The sequence below is a fragment of the Musca domestica genome, unplaced genomic scaffold (assembly GCF_030504385.1).
Source record: "Musca domestica strain aabys unplaced genomic scaffold, Musca_domestica.polishedcontigs.V.1.1 34, whole genome shotgun sequence".
NCBI lineage: Eukaryota > Metazoa > Arthropoda > Insecta > Diptera > Muscidae > Musca > Musca domestica.
The window spans coordinates 8,524,165-8,530,653 of record NW_026712313.1 but is presented as its reverse complement, the minus strand read 5'-3'; the positions used below and the strand labels follow the sequence as shown (position 1 = coordinate 8,530,653).

Genomic DNA, 6,489 nt, shown 5'->3' with positions numbered 1-6,489 from the left:
CGTCTGTGGAAATCACTCTAGCTTCCGAAAGAATTGAAGTACATTGATCAAATTTTACTCAAATGTATGTTATGTCTGCAGGACTTTTTGTATTGAAAATGGGCCATGTAGGTCCACGTTTTGGTATAGCCCCCATATAACGGTACCTCCCGATATTCCGTATTTTGATGATTTTAGCGACATTATTTACCGGAATTGTTTCAAATTTGGTATTTGAATTTCGAAATGGATACTACAACCTATGACAGCAAATTGTCTGCGCAGGTCCACATCTTCGTATAGCCCCCATATAACAGTACCTTCCGATATTCGGTATTTTGATGATTTTAGCTACATTATTTACCGGAATTGTTTCAAATTTGGTATTTGAAGTTCGTAATGGATACTACAGCCTAGGGCAATAAACTGTCTGTACAGGTCCACGTCTTCGTGTAGCCCCATTTAACGGTACCTCCGGATATTCGGTATTTTGATGATTTTAGCTACATTATTCACCGATTTTTTTAATGTGCCTATGCAGGTCAATGTTGTCGTATAGACCCTAATATAACAGCAACACTCGTTATTTTTAAGATTTTAACAGAATTTTTAACGGATTTTATTGTTTTAGAGAATTGCCAAATCCGAATGGTGGACGGTATTCAAAATTTGGCCCGGCCGAACTTACAGCTTTTTTACTTGTTGATGTTGATAAATTCAATTCAAAATCATTGTGTGAAATGGACAAAATATCTATCGAAACATATCGCTACTTTTTGACAAAATGAGCGAAAGGTCAAAAATCAAAAATATGAATCCGACAACGATATTTTTCTTTTGGGAGGCCCCCCTAATCTGGCAGTGTGATTCTCTAATAAGTTAACGGCAGGATAAGCGACAATTACCGGTAATCGTATTTTTTTAAATTTCTTTTAATTTGTTAATTTCCAAATTTTTCACAACTAAAACCTTTTTCTCAGATCCATAGTACTATCGTAAGGATAACATCGACCCATAAAAAATACATACTGGATACCAACAAATGTGTTTAAATAAACTAGAATGTAATAAAATTACATTGGATTTGGAATAAAATATGCCACCATATTTTCACTTTTTAACCTTTCTAAAAAGGTTGGTAATTTTTAAAAACAAGAAAATATTGTTAAATATGAAAAGCTGAATTGTAAAACAAAACAAAGAAAAAAAATCCAACAACAAAAATATAATTATAAGAAACAGGAGCTGAAGAAGTCGACGAAGAAGAAGAAGAAATATCAATGTACCTTTTTTTAAAACAGGATTTTTTATATACATTTGTAAATGAATAAATTAATAAAATTAAAATAATTAATTAAATAAGTTAAACTAAGAAATTCAATTTTAAAATGGATTAAATACCACAAGAAACACTACAAAATACACTACATATATAAGTTTTATTTGGTAATTTAAGAAAATAGAAATAATAAAATATTGTTTGTTTTTTATGGAATAAAAAAGAAATATTCTTAAAAGAAATAAAATATTTTTTCTAATTAAGTTTTTATATATGAATATACAAGATTTCAGTCGTTTTTTTAGATTTAAATATTTTGGTAGTCTGTAAGCTATGAAATAATGTTAAATATTAAACAAAAACTATTTTATTTATTTTTTCAAGTTTTTTTGTTTTATTTTTTTTCTTCTGATTTTTTTTTTTCGTCAGATCAATAGACCAAGTTTTGTTTTGAATTTTTTAATAGCCCACAAATATTTGTATATATTTAGAAAACAACTTGTAAAAAACACCCCTATGTACATCAAAACTAAAAACCCCTATAGTTAGCACAATAAAAATTTTAGTCCAATGAAAACAAAATTGATGGAACTTATTGCAATTTTAAAAATTGTTTTTTTTTTTATTTAATGAAAAATTAATTTTCGATTCCTATTTTATGTCCCAGAGCAATTTCTTGTCCCAAAAAACCAAAAAAAAAAAGATTTGAATGATATTCGTTGAAATAAATGTGTACCTACAAAAAACAAAATAATTAAATAAAAAAGAGAAAAAAATCTATATAAAATATTAAATAAAATATTATGTGTGTGGAACATAAAAAATATAAAGAAATGTGTTTTAATTTTAGGGCCAAAGGGACATAAATGAAAATACATAATGAATGCTGCTTAGAAAGTATTAAGTGGTTTTTGGCCGGAAAGTATTAAGTGGTTTTATTGAAAATTAAAAATTGTTTTTGTCTAAAAATTAGGTACAAAAACTTATATTTAAAAAATGTCTTTGCAATTTTTCCAGGAAGAAATTTTTAAAAAATATTAAAAATGGTTAATTTTCTCCGGGAATATTTTTTGTAAAAAATATTAAAAGTCAATATTTTGTAAAAAAAAAAATTACTATCAACAACTTTTGTCCAGGAAGGACTTACATACTTTTTAAAACAATCTACTAAATTCTTCCTGGGAGACCAATTTAAAAATAAAAATTAAATATCAACGGTTTTTGCCTAGAAAGATTAAGATTCTTGTCCGGGAAGACTTTTTTAAAAAAAATGGCAACATATTAAAAAAAAAATAATAAATAAATAAAAATAAGGTGAAAAATAGAAATACTTATACTTACTTAAATAAATATATAACGATTTTTTTTCAGGAAGACATTTAAAAAATAGAAATGGTTAATTTTTGTCGGGTCATATTTTCTTTTAAAAATATAATAAATCAATATTTTGTAAAAAAAAATATTAAAAATCAACAACTTTTTTTTCAGAAAGTCCTTGCCTACATATTTTTTTAAAAAATCGACAAAATTCTTGCAAAAAGACATTTTTTAAAAAAAAATAAATCTCAATGGCTTTTGCATAGGAAGATTTTAAGATTCCTGTCCAGCAAGATTTTTTTTTAAAATTTTGCAAAATATTTTGAAAAATAAGATGAAAAATTAAAAATACTTACATTTAAAAATATATATATGTTCATTTATGTTAAATATTAAAATGATTATTTTTTTGTAAAAATATTAAAAATCAATATTTTGTAAAAAAATAGGAAGAAATGTTTTTTAAATATTAAAAATGGCTAATTTTTGTCCGCGAATAATTTTTGTAAAAAAAAATTAAACATCAACTTTTGTGTCTAGGAAGTTCTAGCTTAAATATTTTTTAAAACTCTACAAAATTTTTCCTGGAAGAGCAATTTAAAAATAAAAATTAAATATCAACGGTTTTTGCCTTTTTGACCACTTTAAGATTCTTGTCCAGGAAGACTTTTCCATAAATTTTGTAAAATATTTTAAAAAATAAGGTGAGAAATGGAAATGCACAAACTTGAAAAAAAGTAACGATTTTGTTCAGGAAGACTTTTTTTAAATATTAAAAGTGGTTAATTTTTGTCCGGTAATATTAAAAATCAATATTTTGTAAAAAATATTAAACATCTACTTTTTTGGCCACAAAGTCTTTGCTTACATATTTTTTAAAAAAATATACAAAATTGTTGCCGGAAAAAAAATAAATAAAAATAAAATATAAAAAATATACGTTTTTTTTCCCTGGAACACTTTGTTAAAAAATTAACGATTTTTGTCTGGGAAGTATATTTTTACGAAAGTATTGAAAAAATAAATTTTTTTAAAGACATGTTAAAAACCGAAGATTTTCTTCTCAATGACCTTTTTAAAAATTATAAAAAGGTGCGGGATCTTTGCGCGGGAAGACATTCCTCTTCTAGAAGACTATTAAAAAACCAATTACTTTCGTTCTAGAACACTACAGAGTGAGATGAAAAACTGCAACCAACTTCAGACTGTTATCATTTCTAAGCCACTCGTCCGACAGCTGTTAAAATTATTCCAGTGACAGCTCAATATATTGTTTACAAGCGTACAAAAGCATTTTGGTAAAAAAAAAAGTTTTTCGTGATGGAATTCAAGCGTGATAGTGTGATTTCTTTATATTTGGCTGGAAAACCGCATGTGGCTGTCGTTAGAGCACTCCAGCATTTAAATGTGAATAAATCTTTTGTGTCTCGTACCATCGCTCCAATGCGTCGTGAAACTGGTATCGTAGCCTGACGTCAAGAGAGTGGGCGGAAGAAAACAGCAACACTAGTAGAAATGGTTCGAGAAGTAAGGAAGCGACTCGCAGTGGCCAAAAAATGGCTCGTGAGCTGAACATATCGCAATATTCCATTGGGCAAATATTGAAAAATGAGCTCGGGGTACATCCGATTAAAATTCCAAAAAGTTCAAGAACTTAAACCGCAACAGAAAGAAAGTAGACTCAAAAGAGCTAAAGAGTTGCTTCACTTGGCCGAAAGTGGTGAATTCCCGAATTTTGTTTTCTCCGATGAGAAAACATTCGTTGTCCAGCAGTTTGTAACAAACAAAATGATCGTGTTTACTTGCCAAAGGGGTCAGCTGAAAATGTGAAAATGTGCACCTTCGGTTGGCCACCAGAAGTCAAGCGCCGGCCATGGTGATGGTGTTGGGTCGCCATAACAGCCAATAGTCGCTCTTCGTTCGTATTAATCGACCGTGACATCGGAATAAATGCCGAATATTATCGCGAAATTATTCTGGAGGGTGTATAAAAGCCTTGGGAACGCTAACAATTTGGCCGCAGACCTTGGACATTCCAACAGGACTCAGCACCATCGCACTCAGCACACGCCACCCAAGAATGGTTACAAAATGAGATTCCTCATTTCCACCGCACGATGGCCACCAAAATCTCCGAATACCAATCCGTTGGACTATTGTGTCTGGAGTATTTTGGAAAGCAATGTTGGCACTAAAAAATATCAAAGTGTCGATCACCTCAAGCAAGCGTTTCGCCGGGAATGGGCCAAAATACCGTAGAGCAACATTCGGGCAGCGTGTGACGGTTTCATTGGCCATTTGAAGGCCATAATTCGTATCAAAGTTGAGCAATTCGAACAAATCTAAACATATTCTAAAATTTAATGCTATTTCCGACATTTTTTGCTTTCATTCAAAGAAAAAAAAAATAAATTTAAATTGAATTTGTTGCAGTTTTTTACACCTCAATTTAGTGTCAATTACTCTCTTATAGGTTTTCTATACATAACACTTTTAACATGTCTTGATTATTTGAAATACCTCCCCGAATACCTTTCAGATTTTTCACAAAAAAACAGGAGTGCATAAAATAGGATCCTATATTTATTTTTTTTTTTTTTTAATTATGTTATACACTGTTTACATTTATTTACACATTTCCTTAATATATATAATATATGTACGTCATTTCCCACTCAAATATATATATCCACATTTGTCATCAATTCAATATCCCCATTTCCATTCCGATTCAATTTTAAAAGGTAAACTTAATGCCCCAAGTACCATCGGCAGTACGATAAGGTTCGGCTCCAAAACGTACTGGACTCTCGCTATCAGCTGGTGGATTTGAGGGATTCGAATCATTCGATTCGGCTGCTTCAGGTTGAGGATTTTCAGCAGCTGGTTGGGGCTGTAAATACAAGGAAAAATTATTTTATTTTATGAAATTTCAGATGAAGTTTCGAAATTTAAAATTTTTAGTACCTTTCCCAAAGAGAGGGCAACCAGAGCGAAGAACAAAAAGATGGCTAGAAATTTCATGTTTGGTATTTTCAGTTGAGGTAAACTTAGGGTTTGAATTTAAGCTTCAATTGGTTGAACTTATATACTAAATTTTACATTAACCTAGGGCTATGGAGTTTTCTTAAAACTATAAGTTATCAGCTGATTGTTCATGAGAATGCAAATTTATCTATTGTGGAAGTAATTAGTGGTCTTATATGACATTGATAAATTGCAGTTCAATCAGTTGCTAGAAATGGTCCGAAACTTTTCGTTTTGACAAAATACGACGTCAGAGCAAGTTGTTTATCAAGAAGAATTGTCAATTAAAATTCAATACAATTGCATAAAAAATATGTCTAAATCAGAAGCAAGCTTGAAAATGGAGGATCCGGGTTTAACTCCACATTGGTTATACTAAATATTCGAATGGATCAAATCTGGGCGGAAATTATTGGATTCAATATTGGAAGCCGACATTTTCTATTAAATCGAACTAAAAATGGCGTATTAAAAATTTTATTTTGAAGGGAATTTTTGGGATAATTTTGACCCACCCCTAATTTCCGTGAATTTATTATTGATACCAAATTCGATGTCGATATGTGAAAAATTTTAGAAAATTGTAATATATATCTTTATATATTTTTGATTTTTAGTTATTTTATTCGACCTTTATTTTAAATTATTTCAACTGTAAGTTTACTAAAATTGAGCTCGAGGTCTTTGTTGTTTTTTTAATAATATTTATTCATTATTATCGATATTTCGTTCTCCGACGGAAGACATCAACAGGAATAATATTTAAACATAATAACAAAAATATACAAAATCTCGCCAAGTACCGAGTCGTCAAATTCAACTGCCAATTCTCCAATTTTATTGAAATACCAGGTGCCCAGAATTAAGTAACAAGTGAGAGAGGCAAA

General features: G+C 29.6%; 1 long non-coding RNA gene across 1 annotated transcript; it reads right to left on the bottom strand.

Annotated features, from left to right (window-relative positions):
- Positions 1–5,140: 5,140 nt before the first annotated feature.
- LOC131803840 (uncharacterized) lies at positions 5,141–5,697 on the bottom strand. Its single transcript, XR_009342793.1, has 2 exons — positions 5,543–5,697; positions 5,141–5,468 (listed from the first exon to the last, which is right to left on the bottom strand). It is a non-coding gene; the product is annotated as an uncharacterized LOC131803840 (long non-coding RNA).
- Between the last annotated feature and the right edge of the window lie 792 nt (positions 5,698–6,489).